Raw genomic sequence first — 18,324 nt, forward strand, 5'->3', positions numbered from 1 at the left:
ATGTTTTTGTTCTTTCAGATGTTTGACGTGTTAATCTTCTTTTGGATTATTAAATCTTTCTGTTGTTTTTAAGCGTCATTCTGATAGATATTGCTATATAGTTCCTTATCAATCTGATCTGTCACATGACTGTTTTCATCAGATACCAATATTCTTTAAAACACATTTACACTGCAGTGATTTTATTCCAAAAGCAGTAATTACAAAGAAAATATAATTCTACCTACTTTCTCATTCTTTGAATGAAGACATATGGCTTTATTTATATTTACTTTATAAAACATGAAAACTTTCCATAGCCTTTCCCAGAGTTCTGCCCTTTATTTGTTTTAAAAATTCATCCACTCTGATGACTTCCAGTTATATTTTATATTGAACCTGTATTTTATATTGAAGCCAGACCTGTCATTTTAGTCCCGTATCTATGCAACCACTGTCTTCTTGACATCCGTAGCACCATGCCCCACATATACTTCGATTTTCCTGAACAGAATTCACTATCTTTCCCTAACTGGAACAACTCTTGTTAAGAGGTACCAGTATCCCATTTGACTCATCCAAGCCTATAACTTGATAAATCATTTTATAATCTCCCCCACTGATACTCCTCCCCTGTCAACCAACTAATGCTAAATATTGCTGATTCCTCATTAAGCTCTCTAGTAGGTTATTCCCTCCTCTCCAACCTATTTTCAGGCTAATAGTGTGTTGGTAAATCAGCTCTTCAAAATAAAAGACCTAATTTGTACTGTTTGCCAACATTTGTGGTTTAAATACTCCCAGCAGGCTGACTGATCATAAAATACCAACCTGGTGTTGCTGAACCTCAAGTTGGGCAGACACACATAGTTGGCTCTCCAACCCAGTACCAGCCAGCTCCTGCATGCCACCCGTTCAGGCTCTGCCATCTTCACCCAAACTCTGACAGCAGTGTTCCTACTTTCAGTCTTCCCTCCAAACCGTATTCCACATTGTCACCAGGTCATTCTTCCTAAAAGACAAATCCCATTTATTCATTTGTTCATTAAGTATGTATGGAGCACCAGTTTTGTGCAGGCAGGCAGTGACAGAAATAAGAAGTTCTTATTTCTGTAGTTGAAACCTTCGGAGACTCCTGGTTACTCACAGAATCAAGTTTTAAATCCTCACACATGGCACACAAGTCTTCCATGAGCTGGCCTTTGTTTCCTCTATAGCTTCATTCCTCACTTCACCTTTGCTTAAAATAATTTATTAAATACCTATTTCTTCCGATATAACACATGAAGCCACTTCATTTGGCTCTGAGTTTACTATTGCATTTTGTGTGATATTCCAAAGTTATGGAAATAACTGGTTTAGAAGTTAGGCAGATCTAGGTTCAAATCCTGCTGTTGTTGCTTACTAGCTGTGTGACCTCACCAAAGGACAATCATTCTGACCCAGAGTTTTTCCCTCTGGGAAATAGGACAATAATAGTTGTTGAGATTAAATCAGAAAATTTAGGGTTGTTGAGAAGATTAAATCAGAAAAACGCATAAAAAGTTCTTAGCAGAGTCTCTGGCACATAATAAAGGCTTAATAAACAGTGGCTATAATTATCCTTACATTATTCATAACAATTATTAGTAGCTTCTAAATAATTATAAGTGTAATATAAATTGTCCCCAAACAAGTCAGATTTGTATCACAGCCCTGTCATTACCTCTCCCTATTAAGTAACACACATATACCAAAAATATACCTCTCTTTTTATTGAACTTTCAACATTTCTTAGTATTTGAGTATAAATATTATGGTATGTAATAAAAAATGAAAATTAGCCCTGGCTGGTGTGGCTCAGTGGATTGAATGCTAGCCCATGAACCAAAAGGTCGCTGGTTTGATTCCTGGTCAGGGCACATGCCTGGGTTGTGGGCCAGGTCTCCAGTTGGGGGTGTGTGAGAAGCAACCGATCTGTGTATCTCTTGGATGTTGATGTTTCTCTCCCTCTCTTTCTCCCTCCCACCCCCTCTCTCTAAAAATAAATAAATAAAACCTTAAAAAATTAAAACACACCCTTAGGTTGTAATCATACTTTAATATTGTCAGAACATTTTTATATAATTTTATTTGATTGTATGATTTACAAACTGAAGAAGTAAACAGAAAAGGTATTATCATGATCACGATTCCCAATTTACATGTGAGAGAAATTAGCTTCAGAAAGCCCAAGTCATGATGTTACAATAGTTAACAAACAGTGGAAGTGAAAACCTGGTCTTCCAATTCACTGTCTCATGAATAGGAATAAAATAAAATTTTATTCCTATACTTCTAGGAATAAAATTATAGTGAAAACATCATATTCAAAGATAATTTACACATCAGCAATTACTTAGCACTATGATAGGCACTGGTTATGACACAAAAGGGTAAGATATTGTTCCTGTGGAAACAAAGTGTAAACATGCAAAAATACAAAAATGTAATAATTCATTCCAGCTATACAGGGTAAAAACTTATAACCTGACTATTCCCTAGGTTATCTTTCCTGTAAATTTTAATGAAATGTGTAATTTTTTTCCTTCAAACCATTTTTATTCATTTGGGGGTCTATTATCACTTCACTGGAGTTTGCCCTTAAAATCAGTATAAAAAGGATGGAAGGGAGAGAAGAATTAGAAAGATCCATTGCATGTTAATAGTTCCCAGATATCCAAATTAGTTTATTTCTCAATTAGAACAAGTCTGCATGCAGCCTTAATTATTAAGAGCATATCAGTTATTTTTAGCCAGCTGCTGTAGCAGCATTATACAAAATAAATATAGCTTTCTATTTTAGAGCTGATTCTGAGTCAGCAGGAGGTAGGACAAGAAAAGAGGATAACTATAATTTTATGCAAATTTATAAAACCTACATTCATATTGCTGGGTATTCCAGAAAGCTGACTGGAAGAGTGGAAGAAATCTACAATGAGTATATTAATGGAATAATGCTATTAATAAACAGTGTAACCTACAGTGTTTGGCCTCACATTACTGTAAAACACCTGGTCAATACAAATAATTATAATTCATTCCTCAACTGAGTACCCAAACATTTTAATGTATTATCTCTAATCTTTTTACCCATCCTATAAGGTGGAATTATTTCTATTGTACAGATATAAAAACTAGTATTCAGAGAGATACATAGGAAGGAGTAATTTCCTTGTTGCATCTTGTTAAAAATTTCCACCTATGAATCCAACTTGCAGCTTAAAATTATATTTGACTCTATGCAATATATGGAAATTAGTCATGAAGCTAGTTCTGTTTTTCTAACACATTAACTTGTTTTTCTATCCCCATTAAGACTCTTTCTTGACTTCTTTTTTAATGAGTGTTAAAACACTCTTGTTTAAATAACATCTTAAGATCCTTTATTCACTCATTCAGTCAGTCATTCAGTAACACTTAGGCTTAAGTTGTTAAAAATTACACTCACATGTGCATGGGTGTGCATGTATAAAAAGTGTGTAAAGCAATATACACATTAGGTTTAATAGTGATTATACCTGAGTATTGCAGGCGTGATAGATGGTACTCACTTTTTACTTTACATAGATCTATACTGTTTTATATTTTTCCAAAATAAAACAGTAATATTCAGCTTTTGTAATAATTTTAAAAAACTCAGTTCTCAGTAGAAGCCAGTACTATGCCAGATACTGCAGTAAGTTCTAAAAATACAAGAATGACTAAGGCATGATCCATCTGTTTAAATCTGCCTGGAAGAGTAAGGGATGGTTTCACAGAGTAGGTGACATTTGAACTGTTTTTGCAAGTGAGGAAGGATGGAGGTGCTTCTCAGAAAAAGGAAACAGTATGTGCAAGTCATAAATAAACACAAGAGCATGGTATAATTAAAAAATATATATATATATGTGTGTGGTAATATGAGACAAAACCAAACAGGTTGAGTGGCATTCGTTTGTGAAGGGCTATGTATAACATGCCAAGGAGTCAAAAAATTATAGACAAATAACTTTTTAGGTAGTTTAAACTTGTACCAAATCTCTTTGGTAGGAGGGGCACAGAGAGTGATGGGAGTGAGGAGACTGTTAAGAAGATATTAGGAGGCTTCTGCTATTATACAGGGAAGAGAGGTTGAAATTCTGAACTTATACAGGTTCACACTCTAAAAGCATTTCTAAGCACAACCAGCAGAATTTCATTGACCAGTTAAGCATATGGAACCCAAGAATGACTCTGAGGATTTCTAGTATGATGCACTATTCTAATCCAAGTTCTCTGCCGAACAAATATCCCCAAACAAATGCTTTCCTTACATCACTTTGCTGGTTAAAAACTTGCACTTAGTAGAGGCTATCAAGGTTTCACATCCAGTAGATCTGCCTTCTCCACCTAATCTTTTCTCTCATTAAATTGCATATACACCCACCAAGGTGGTTTTCACTTATTTCTACTTCATTATCTTTGTGTGGTTTCTCTATTTTAATTAATGTCTTCCCATGTACGTATGTCACTTAAGATACCAAATATCTTTCCACACCTAGTTCATTCATTTATTTATTTGATACATACTTGGGTTGTGTGCCAAATACTGTGCTAGGTCTCAGAAAGTACAAAATGGGAAACACACAGGATCTCACGATTAAAGATACTGATAATACACAGAGAAGGAGCAATTATAAAGACACACACTGGGGGTAGAGTGACATCAGCATTATGACAGAATAAGAAATCTGCTGTTCACTGCCCCCCAAAAGAAAACATTTCGGCATCCATCCTCAGACACAAATGCCTCTGTGGGAGCAATGGGATCTAGCACCACATGCCAACAGACCCGGGAGGAGTCTTGCCTACTTGTCTATCAAGTAATAGGCATACAGATTTTGGCAGTGGCTGTGGATCCTGCAATGGCCCAAAAACCAGCTATAGCCCCTCTTGTCCACAGTCCAGGAACCCCTGCAAAACATTTTCATCTTAGATAATAATTTACAGATCGAAGAGCCATTGTGGAAGTCCAGCTTTCCAGCAGAGAACTTCCAGGACAATGCTGAAGCAAAACATAAGTTTGGACATGCTGGAGGAGGTCAGATACACTGTTTGAACTTTATGTGCATCACCCATCTACCAAGATGGAACAGCTTAGGGCCAAGAGAGATCTTCTGGGCCTGTGATTTCTCCAATGAGTTAAAGTGAGAGCATGTGACTAGCACCCAGCTTCCCAGTGGTGTGGAACCCTGCAAAGAGAGTTCATTTCTCTCTCAGTCCAGAACACTGAATAATGAATTTCAGGACTACGGAGTGGCAAGAGGCTGAGAGTGCCAGATAGAATTCTGTAAGGACACTAAAGGGATTGGGATCATATTGTGTTGTGGACTCCAACAAGAAGCCTGCCCATGAGCTGCTCAGGATGCCTCACTCACAGACCCCCTTAACTGGCCGTGGTCATCCCCAGTGCCTGGCACGCCCCCCCCTCCCCCCCCCCCACACACATACACCATGTCCTGCACTTCCCGTGCACACTTTTGACGACAGCCCTGAGAGCAGGACTTGGCACACAGCCAGTGGGCACACACAGAAAGCCAGCCAGACTGAAGGCCAGAGAGAGTACATAGACAAGCTTTAGCACCATTTTTGGAAAAACAAAAGGTAAACTGTCAACACTCAACTTGGTGTGTTACAGGAAAGAAAGACAAACAAGCTTAAGAATTCTGCCACAAGAGGGAGCAAGAAGCATGGAGCAGGTGTATTCACAGAATGTCTAAAAAAGCCTCAGAATCCCTAGCAGAGCTGATGGACAGAAGTTAACGATATTTCTCTCCTACAGGCAATTAGTAAAGACTAGAAGTGCACTTCAAATGCAAAGATAGCAATGCAAAACTTGAAGAAACATGAAAAATCAAGGAAATAAGATGCCACCAAGGAACACATTCTTCTTGGAACCAATCCCCAAAACACAGAGATCTGAAATTTACCTGATGAAAATTTCAAAATAGCTGTTTTAAGGGAACTCAGTGTGCTACAAGAAAACAAAGACAATTCAATAAAATGAGAAAAACAATACATTTTAAAAATAAAGTTTAAAAAGAAATGCAAATCGTCAAGAAGACTAATACAAAAATTCTGGGGCTGAAGAATTCAACAAATGAAATACAAAATGCAACAGAGAGCATCAACTGCACAATGGAACAAGGGGAAAAAGAGAAGCTATGAGTCAGAAGACAGGAACTTTGATATTATCCAGTCAGAGGAGGAAAAAGGCAAGAAAAACTGAGTGAAGACAGCCTGTATGATCTATGGGTTACCACAAAAAGAAACAATTTGCAAATTACTAAAGTTCCAGAAGGAGAAGAAGGGGGCAAAAAACATATTTAAATACATAATTACTGAGAATTTTCTAAATCTTGGGAGAGATTTGTATATCCTAGTTTATCAAGCTCGCAGGTCCCCAACTCAAAATGATTGTTTCCCAGATGCATTATAATAACATGTCAAATATCAAAGCCAAAGACAGAATCTTAAAAGCAGAAAGAGAAAAGAAGATTGTAACTCCAAGGGAGCCCCAATACAGCTATCAGCAGATTTCTTGGCAGAATTCTTACATGCCAGAGAAGATGAAGTCATATAGTCAAAGTGCTAAGAGGAAAAAAACTGTCAACCAAGATTACTCTACTGGGAAAAGCTGTCCTTCTGAAATGAAAGAGAAATAGACTTTCCCAGACAAAAGGTGATGGAGTTCATCACTAATAGACCTGCTTTATGGAAAAGCTGAAATGAGTTTTTCAAGATGAAACAGTACTATATTTATTAGTACATGAAAATATCCAATACACTGGTAAAGGTAAATTTACAAATTCAGAATACCCTAAAACTGTAAGACATATGGCATATGTTAATCACTTAAGTCCCATGTAAAGGTTAGAGGACAAGATTACTACAAGCTATAACAACAGTTATTTGTTAATGAATGTACAATATAAAAAGTGGTAAATACTTGTATCAAAACATAAAAGGCAGGGGGATAAAAGGGTAGAGTTTTTGTATGCAATCAAAGTTAAGTTGTTATAGCCCTGGCTGGCGTAGCTCAGTGGATTGAGCATGGGCTGCGAACCAAAGTGTCACAAGTTTGATTCCCAGTCAGGGTACATGTCTGGGTTGCAGGCCATGACCCCCAGCAACCGCACATTGATGTTTCTCTCTCTCTCTTTCTCCATCCCTTCCCTCTCTGGAAATAAATAAAATCTTTAAAAAAAAGTTAAGTTGTTATTAGCATTATATATATTTATAGTGTTTCATATAAGCCTTAAGGTAACCACAAGCAAAAACTTATAATACACTCACAGAAGATAAAAAGAAGGGAATCAAAGCATATCACTATGCAAAATCATCAGTTCATAAAGTAAGCAAGAGAGAAAGGAAGGAACAAGGAAACTACAAAACAGCAAGAAAATAATAACATAAGTCAGTCCCTGCCTATCAATAAGCACTCTAAATATAAGTGGATTGCATTCTCCAATTAAAAGACATGGAGTAGCTAGATCAAGTTTTTAAATATATTTTATTGATTATGCTATTACAGTTGTCCCATTTTTTTCTTCCCCTTTATTCCCCTCTGCCCTGCACCGCCCCTCCCACCAGCCACCCTATTTCATGTCCATGGGTTGTACATATACATTCTTTGGCTTCTCCATTTCCTATACTATCCTTAATCTCCCCCTATTTTGTACCTACCATTTATGCTTCTTATTCCCTGTACCTTTTCCCCCTCTTCCAAGGGGTCCAAGAGGGAACAATCCTGCTTGCTCGCTTCTTGACTGGCTTTCAGTCACTTTTTCTGCTACCCACAAGCAAATTGGGCTGTTTTGGTGCTGATTCTCTGGTAGGTGGGTTTGTATATGTTCTAGGACTCTGTGTTTCTTGCCAGTGCACTCACATGTGAGACTGGATGTTCCTCTCACCACCTCAACCCCCACAGGTTTTTACAGCCAGAGGTTTTGAGGCTTTACTTCCCTATGCTGGAACCCTAAGTTGTGCCGTCTGTCTTGCTCCCTAGGTGTTCCTTCTGGTTTATCCGCACGCAAATGTGGGACCACCTGGTCTGTCAGCCACCGCCTCTCCCGCCCCAGTCCTCCAGCCACTGCCTTGCCTCAAGTCCTCTCTGCCCTGGCTGCCCATCTCCACCCCTCCTACCAGTCCAGGTGAATGTTTTTTCTTTAACTCCTTAGTTGTGAGACTTCCATATAGTTCCATTTTCTGGCAGTTCTGGTTATTTTTTGTTTTTAAATTTGTTGTTTCCTTCTTTTGGTTGTGCAAGGAGGCAAAGTATATCTATCTATCTATGCCTCCATCTTGGCCAGGAGCTTGACTTCTTTTTTAAAGAGTCTTCTGATGCTGCCTACAAGAGACTCACTTCAGCCTTAAGGATATACATAGGTTCAAAGTGAAGGGATCAGAAAGGATATTCCATGCAAGTGAGAATCAAAAGAGCTGAGGTAGCTAGCTATACTTAATACCAGAGAGAGTAGGCTTTAATTCAAAAACTTCAACAAAAGACAAAGAAGGGCATTATATAATGATATAATGATAGAGGAGTCAATTCTTCAGGAATATGTAGCAATCTTAAATATATATGCAACCGACATTGGAGTATCTAAATGTATTAAGCAAATATTAACAATTCTGAAGGGAGAAACAGACAGTACAATAATGGTAGGGAACTTCAAAACACCACTTGCAACACAATAGGTAGATCTTCCAGATAGAAAATTCACAAGGTGATGTTGGATTTGAACATATTTTATGACCAAGAGACCCAACAGACATATACAAAACATTTCACCCCACAGCACAAGAATACACACTTAAAAAAAAAGATTGTATTTATTTATTTTTAAAAGAGAAGGGAGGGAGAGAGGGAAACATTAATGTGTGATGGCCTCTCTCATGCCCCCTACTGGGGTCCCCTACTGGGGACCTAGTCTGCAACCCAGGCATGTGCCCTGACTGGGAGTAGAACCAGCAACCCTTTTGGTTTGCAGGCCGGCACTCAATCCATTGAGCCACACCAGCCAGGGCAGAATACCCAATCTTTTTAAAAACACTTAGAACATTGTCCAGGGTAGACCATGACAGGTCACAAAACAAATCTTAGCAGTTTAGGGAGAATGAAATTTTACCAAGTATCTTTTCAGACCACAATAGTATGAAACTAGAATTCAATAGAAAGAAAGCTAGAAAATTCACAAAGATTTATAAATAAACAACACACTCCTGAAAAACCAAGGGTCAAAATAAAACAAAAGGACTATTTAAAAAAATCTTAAAGTCATCAAAAATGGAACCAGTTCTAAAAGGGAAGTTTATAGTGATAAATACATATATTAAGACAAGAGCAAGACTGCAAATAAACAACCTAACTTTACACCTAAAGGAGCCACAAAAAGAGGAACAAAGTAAGCCCAAAGATAATAGAAGGAAGTAAATAACAAAGATCAGACCAGAAGCCCTGACCACTGTGGCTCAGTTGGTTGGGCATCATCCCACAAAGTGATAAAAGTTGCCAGCTTGATTCGCGGTCAGGGACATGCCTGGGTTACCGGTTTGGTCCTTGCCTGGGGCGTGTGCAAGAGGCAACCAATCAATGTTTATCCTCACATTGAGTTTCTCAACCTCTCTGTCTCCCTCCCGTCCCCTCTCTCTAAAAATAAATAAAGTCTTGAAAAAAAAAAAAAGGTCAGACTAGAAATAAATGAAATACAGCCCTGAAAATTTCTTTTAAAAAATCAGTAAAACTAAGAGATGATTTTCAAACAGAAATTCAAAACTGAAAAACTTTTAGCTAGATTAAGAAAAAAAAGAAGATACAAATAAATAAAATCAGATATGGAGAAGGAGCTATAACTGAAACCACAGAAATGCAAAGAACTACAAGACTACTGTGAACAATTACACACCAATAAATTGGATAACCTAGAAGAAATGGATGACCTAGAAACATAGAGCCTGAAGAAATAGAAAATTAAAACTAACCAATAGCAAGAAGATTGAATCAGTAATCAAAATCCCCCCACCAAAGAAAAGCTCAGGACCAGATGGTTTCCCTGGTGAATTGTACCAAACATTTAAAGAATTAATAGCAATCCTTAAACTTCCAAACAAAAAACTGAAGAACATGGAACACTGTAAAACTCATTTTATGAAACCAGCATTACCCTGATACCAAAGCCAAATAAGGAAACTGCAAAAGAAAACTACAGGACAATATCCTTGATGAATATAAATGCAAAAATCCTGAACAAAATATCAGCAAATTGAATTCAACAGCACATTTTACAGATCACACACCATGATCAAATGAGATTTATCCCTGGGATGCAAGGATGGTTCAAATACACAAGTCAATAATTGTGATAAGCCACATTAATAGAATGAAAGATAAAACTCATATGATCATCTCAAATGATGCAGAAAAAACATTTGAAAAAAAACCATCCTTTTAGGATAAAATCTATCAGCAAATTGAATATAGAAGGGACATTCCTTAACATAATAAAGGCCATACATGACAAGCCCTCAGCTAACATCAAACTCAACAGTGAAAGTTTGAAAGTTTTTCCTTTTAGATCAAGAATAAGACACTCCTACTCAACACAGTAGTCCTAGCCAAATCAATCAGGCACGAAAAAGAAATAAAAGGAAAAAAGTGGAAAGGAAAATGTAAAATATTCTTAGTTTGCAGATGATATGATCTTATACATAAAAAATCCCAAGGACTCCACCAAAACACTGGTAGACGACTCAACAAAGACAGTAAAGTTGCAGGATATAAAATCAACATACAGAAATCAGTTGCATTTCTATACACTAATAACAAAATATCTGAAAAAGAAATAAAACAGTCCCATTCACAATAGCATCTAAAACAACACAGGGGTAGGCAAAAATAGGTTTACAATTGTGAGTACATGAAACACAGAGCTTATTTTTGTATTCTTATTTATTAATTATTGTATTATTTTCCAAGCAAACAACTACTTTTGCCCACCCCTGTCAAACACTTAGGAATAAGTTTAACCAATGTGGTGAAAGGTCTGTAAACTAAAATCTGTTAAGACTTTGAAGAGATTGGAGAAGACAAATAAATGAAAAGGTGTCCTGTGTTCATGGATCAGAAGAGTATCGTTAAAATGTTCATACTACCCATAGTCATCTATACATTGAGAGCAATCTCTGTCAAAATTTCAATGTCGTTTTTCACAGTAATAGGAAAAAAAGTTCGTATGGAACAACAGAAGACCCTTAATAGTCAAAGCAACCCTGAAAAAGAACAAAGCTAGATGCATCCTACTACCTAATTTCAAATGATACTGCAAAGCTATATAAATCAATAGTATGGCACTAGCATAACAATGGGGATAGACCAATGGAAAAAATCAAGAGCCTATACATGAACCTTCACATCTATGATCAACTAAAATTTGACAAGGGAGCCAAGAGTGCTCTGTGGGAACAGTATCTTCAATAAATGGTACTTGGAAAACTGGATAATCATATGCAGAGGAATAAAATTGGACCCCTATCTCATACCACTCACAGTAATTAACTCAAAATGGATTAAAGGCTTGAAAGCAGGACTTGAAACTGTAAACTCCTGGAGAAAGCTAGAGAAAAACCTCCTCGACATTGTTCATGCGGAAAGGTTGGTCAAAAGGTACAAACTTCCAGTTATATGATGAGTAAGTTCTGGGGATCTAATTATAACATGGTATACATAGTTAACAATACCATATTATAACTTTAAATTGCTGAAAGTAGATCTTAAATATTCTCATGACAAAAAAGAAATGGTAATTAAGTGAGGTAATGAAAGTGTTAACTAACACTACAGCGTGAATCAAATCAATGCATTGTTCACCTAATTGCACAATGTTGTATATAGCTTGTATCTCATCACAGCTGGGGGAAAAGATGCATATTGAGTGTTACGGCAGTACAAATGAAGAATACTTATTTCCTCAATAGCTAAGGAAAAAGAAACAGGAAATTAAATTTTTTAATGGATTGGCGAAGAGTGCCTTTTAGGCAGAATTAACAGTTTGACCAAAGTCTGAGAATGAGAACTCTGTACTGGAAGTGGAAGAGGCTGGGAGCCAATGGGAACTGCAGGAAGTTTGGTGAGGGGCAGGGAGTGGTAGATGAGTCTGGAGACACAATCCAGGTCAAATCAGCCGAGTTGTAAATAATTGGTACTTTACTCTGCTGGTTGATGATTTACACAAAAGGAACAAACTGGAGAACCCACAGGACCCTGATATATAAATCTGATTTTGGTTCCTAAAATAGGAACCAAATAATAATGCCTTTGGACCCAAAGGCATTAGCGTCTCTCTTCTTTCTTTCCTTAGACCCCTCTGCAAAACCACTGCTGAGGCTCTGGGAGCCATCAAAAAAATTTATAGCTGGTAACTCACAAGATCAGATTCCAGTTTGATGAAATACTCTGGTATTTCATGGATGATGAATTTCAGGGCAGCCTGATGGTAGAGAAGATATGAGGTTGTAGTAGCACTGCGTTCAAACAATGAAGAGGTAAGGATTCCTGTTTTACTGAGGACCAAAACTGGAAGAAATATAAAAATTGTAATTGAAAAGGAATGAGATTGCTTCAGAAGCCATGTGACTCTGAGGTAATCTCTGAGTACTTAACACTTATTTATCTCCTGGAGTACAGGCTAGAGGCTGAGAATTTTGACTTAGCACAGGCAGTAGGCCATTGCTGTGGTTACACAGTACTGGAGTGACAAAACTGGAGACTATGGACTTTCAACATACAACTAGTTTTCTCCTCAAGATATGTGCCAGAGACTTAAGCTTTGTTGGTCATGAAGCTGAACAACAAAACTTTGCAAACAGTAAAATTTCCTGATGTCTCAGGGTTGAAAAGACAAAGGCCTGTTTATTAGACATAAACATTTTTTTAAAGATATTTATTTTTTAGAGAGAGGGAAAAGAAGGAAGAAGGTGGGGGAGAAAAAGAGGGAGAGAAACATCAATGTGCAAGAGAAACGCCAATCAGGTGCCTCTTGCAAGCCCCCAACCAGGGGCCAGGCATGTGCCCTGACAATAATAAAACCTGTGACCTTTCAGTTTGCAGAACAATGCCCAATCCGCTCAGCCACAAGTGTCAGTGCAAGGAAAATTTCTAAATGGGCAAGCTGGTCACTGTGCCAGGAAGACATCACCATTTCATGGTGGGTATACTGTGTGTGTGCGCCCAGTTTTGACCTCAAAATCTTTAAAGCAAAAATAAATTAATAAATAGACCATTTCACAATCATGACGGAGAAACATAAACATATCATCCTTTAATGACTGAGAATACTGTGAACACAACAAACTAGATCTGACACATATATAAACACTATACTTAATAATAACAGATTCATATTCAAGTACAAATGAAACATCAAAATTTACCACATGCTAGGCCATAAAGCAGGCTTCAACAAATTTCACACAATTGAAGTATAATTCAGATTATGTTTTTTGGCCATAGAGAAATTAAGCTAGAAATCAATAGCAAAAAATATAATTTAAAAAATCCAATTGTCTAGGAATTAAACAATACATTTCTATTACTCAAAGGTAAATGGAAAAATCAAAACAGGGATTAGAAAATATTTCTAACTGAATAATGAAGTTTTATCTCAAAACCTGTAGGATACCACTAAAGTGGTGCTTAGAGAAAAATATGTAGTCTAAAGACATAGGCTAAAATTATCTCTTTAATCTCAAGATGTTAAAAAATAAATTAAGCACTCAAAACTAAAGAAAATTGTGTATAGAAGTCAATGAATTGGAAAACAAATGTGCAGTAGAAAAATCTAAAACTCAAATGTTGATCCTTTGAAAGATTAATAAAATTTACAGTCCCCTAATAAAAAACAAAACATAAGAGGTATGACTATATATGAGGCTATCAACTCTACACCACCTAGCTAATACACAAATTCCTTGAAAAACACATCAAAATTGAGAGTAACAAATAAATAAATGTGTCTAATTCTCTCTATATTAAAGACATAGAATTTATTATTAAAATCTTCCCACAAAGAAAACTCTAGGCACGATGGCTTCAGGATATTTTTCAAAAAATTGGGAAAACAAATGTTACATGAATTCTTCAAAAGAATAAAGTGGGAATATTGCCCAACTCTTTTTATGAGACGAGCATACTCTGAGCTATCAAATTCGACAGAGATATTCAAGAAAGAAAACTATTAACTGACTTCTCTCATGAACACAGATGCAAAAATTCTCAACAAAATACTAGCAAATAGAATTGGGAGCTGTCCAGATATGTAAGGATAATTTAACATTCGAACATTAGTTAACACAATTTATACTACATTAATAATGGAAAAATGTTAAAAATCACAATAATGTCAATATATGTAGAAAAAGCATTGAATAAATTCAAAATGTAACTCAACAACAGTAAAAATGCCCAATAACCTAAAAATAGAAGGGAACTTAGTAATATGAAGCAAAGATCATATTTGTTCCATAATAATGCTTCAAAAATCATGAAATCATAAAATCATACTGAAATAATGAAAATCTTCCCTCACAAATCAAGAGAGGATGTCAGTGATCACTATTTGTTTTCAACAACACAGGAGGTCATAGCTAATGGAAGAAGAAAAAGAAATGAGGTGTCTAGATCGAAAATGAAGATATTATCACTATTTTGCAGGTAACATAATTATAACTGCAGAAAACTTTAAAATTCTACAAATGTTTACAAAGAGAATTTAGCAAGGTTGTAGGATATAAAGTGAATACTATATACATGGTTTTTCAGTATAGTAAGTACACACAACTAGAAAATGAGATGAAAATAACTTTTATAATAGATTTAAAAAATTAGATGCCTAAGAATAAATCCAGTGAAAAATGTGCAAGACCTCTCAACCCAGAAAACTACAAAACAATCAGAAATTAAAACACAACTAAGTACAGTAAAATGTGGTGATGGTCTCAAATTCTTTTCCATGGACAAGTGGAGATCCATGTCACCTTCCCTTGAATTTGAAAAGACATGTGACTGCTTCAACGAAACAGGAAGTGCCACTGTGTTACCTCTAAGGCCAGATCCTAAAAGGTCATGCAGCTTCTCCTTGTTTGCTCTCTAGATGCTCCTTCTTGGAGCTGCCATGTTGTGAGAAGCTCAAGCTCATACGGAAAGGCTTTTACTAAGTGCTCTACTAGATACCTGTCTAGGTGCCAACATTGGCATGAGGAAGCTTCCCAATGATTCTGCTGCCGGCCATTTAAATCACCCCCAGCAGAGGCCCTCTGTTTCATGGGATGGACAAGTCATCCTTATGGCACCCTAATCCTAACTCTTGACCCAACAGAATCCATGAACATAGGAGTGTTCTGTTACACCTCTTAGTTACAGGTGGTTTACGATTCAGCAACATATAACCAGAACAAAAGATGTCAACCTTATCAAAACTGCTCTAAAAATTTAATACAATCCCCAATCGAAATCTCAGAAGTGGAAAAGATGATCTTAAAATACATTTGGAATTCCAAGAGATGTAAATAATTAAAACAAGATTGTAAAAGAAGAACAAAGTTGGAAGACCCATGCTTTCCAATTTCAAAAGTTAGTTCAAAGCTACAGTAATCAATATAGTTTGGCCTAGCATAAAGCATAGAGATCAAGAGAAAATTGCGAGTCCATAAATCAACCTCTGTAGTTAGTTGATTTCGACTGGGGTATCAAGACCATTCAAAGGGAAAGATTAGTCCTTTCGACAAACAGCACAGACTCATCTCAGAAGGTCTCGCTTAGCTGGCTGGCCCTCAGCTGGCATCAAGGAGCTTGGCTTTTCCAACGTTCACTATGTGGTATTTTTCATGTCTGCTGTGCTGACTAGGCTTTTTAAATAATGTGATTTATGAGTAACACCTGCTTTTCTTCTGGGAGACTAGAATTTTGAAGGGTAATAGGTACCCACGTGATTTGGCCCCCAATAAAAATCCTGCCCTTTGCTTTTCCAACAGACTTTCCTAGACAAACACTGTGCCCATGTTACTGCAGGTCACTGCTGGAGGGGGAGTGCACTCTGTGTGGCCTCTCCAGAGAGAACACAGAAGCCTGCACACGGATTCCCACAGCCTCTGCCTTGTCTCTCCCCGTCACTGATCCTTCCAGCTGTGTACCTTTGCCGTGTGACTATAAATTGTAGCTGTGAGTATGACCACGTGCTTAGTCTTGTGAATTCTTCTACAGACACACTGAAGGCATGGGTGGTCGTGCGACTGCCAAAACAAGTGTATCAGAAGTGATGACACAACTGGTGTTATCTGTTCCCATATGTATATTTACATTTATATATATTAGGAGTTAGCAATAAAATATATATACACAACTCACAGTGACCTTTGGCACTGAGATCTTAACACAATCAGTAAATTATTTGGGGAAAGCATAGCTCAGAACTTGTACCAGTTTAATAAAAGCAAGTTCCTCCTGAAGAAAGGCACATACCTCCCTATACAACAGCAGAACCTAACAAGAGTGTTAAAATAAATTTTTAAAGAAATGTAACTAAATGTGTCTTATTATACATAAATGCCCCCAAATGCTAGTCCTTTTAGGTGAATATTCCCTCTTCCTATTAGTTCAGTTCATTTCTAATTTCAAACCACATTCTCAGTATAACAGGACAACTGTAGCAGAAATGTCCAGGTGACATGTTACAGATAACTGATACAGCATTATTAGGCTGTCAACAAGACTGATGCATTACAACTTATTTCTACAACCAAAACCATCAGCTGTCCATGACTATTCAGTTACCACCACTATGGAAAAAATTCCTGGTGAAAGCTTATCAATTACACAGTTTAATAAGAGTTTGCAGCTATCACTCAGTCACCCCCCCAAAAAGGTAGAAATAACTGTGCACAGGATTTTTCACAAGTTAAATTGGATGAATCTCTACCTGCCACCTTATCTATACCATGCAGCTGTCATAACAGTAAAAAAGATACACTATAAAAAATGAGAACTTCCACAAATAATCTGCATTACATTTTAGGGATTTAAAGTTACTATTAAACTTCTTTAAAGAAAAAAAAATAAGGTTTGTTTATTTAGTTATTTATTGGGAGAGGGAAAAGGAGGGAGGAAGAAAGGGAGAGAAACATCAATGTGTGGTTGCCTCTCACGTGGCCCCACTGGGGACCTGGCCTGCAACCCAGGCACGTGCCCTGACTGGGAATCAATTCCGTGACCCTTTGGTTTGCAGCCCATGATCAATTAAAGAAAAAAAATTTGAAAGTTCTGGTTTACAGTTAAAAGAGTGATAGAACTGAACTCTAAAAATTCATATTTGTTGTTTTAATAACAATCATTTAGAAGCTGTACATAAAAGTTGTAAATCAACTTTTTTTAAAAGCAGTACTGTTATATCTTAACAGACCAACTTCCATAATGCGAATACACCAAAGCTCTGTTTATATGGCCATGGCTAAAGCATTAATCACATTTTCCATGGCTGGTCCTAATAAGAATGAGTAACAAGACTGGTGATTCTACTGCAGAAATTAAATTTTAAATCATTCACTGGACTGGACTTTGAGTTCACATCAAATTGACTACCAATAAGTAAACATCATATAAGTAGCCTCGCGACCAAGAATTTGCCCAGTGTTTCCATTTTAAAATGGCGTCAGGTAAGTACTAGATTTATTTGGGTGATCACTTCATAAGTTATATCAATGTCTAATCACTGGGTTGTACACCTGAAAATAATATAGTATTGTATGTCAACTGTACTTAAAAAATTAAAAAATTATTCAAAACATAAATAAAAATACAGAACTGTGAGAGAATAGGATCCTGTGAAACATCAATGATTGAATTGTATGCAAAGGTAAGCAGATCATTGTAATAAAATAAGAGTAAAGAAAAACTGTTCATTATTGTTTCTATGAAAAAAATCACTCTTTTAAATAGTAATACTTAGGCTTGCCCTTGTGTGCCATGTGTTTCTCACTTAATATCTTTTGATCCTTTGAAATTGGTAAATAGTGATTTACAAAAAAATTTTCTGAATTTTTCCTACCAGAGTTCATGGAAGGGTGGGGGGTGGGAAATGGGGAAAATAAAGCAAAAATCAATAATATATGCTTTACATAGGCATGTGCAAAACTAGTTCAGGAATCCTGTGCTTTTGAGATAGCTGGGGCGTGAGGGTGAGGTCGCCCTTATAACCTGTATTACTGACTGATTGTACGTGACAATTACAAGAATCCAATTTTGAAATAGTTTTC

The sequence above is a fragment of the Phyllostomus hastatus genome, unplaced genomic scaffold (genome assembly GCF_019186645.2).
Source record: "Phyllostomus hastatus isolate PE091 unplaced genomic scaffold, TTU_PhHast_1.1 phas_contig_38, whole genome shotgun sequence".
NCBI lineage: Eukaryota > Metazoa > Chordata > Mammalia > Chiroptera > Phyllostomidae > Phyllostomus > Phyllostomus hastatus.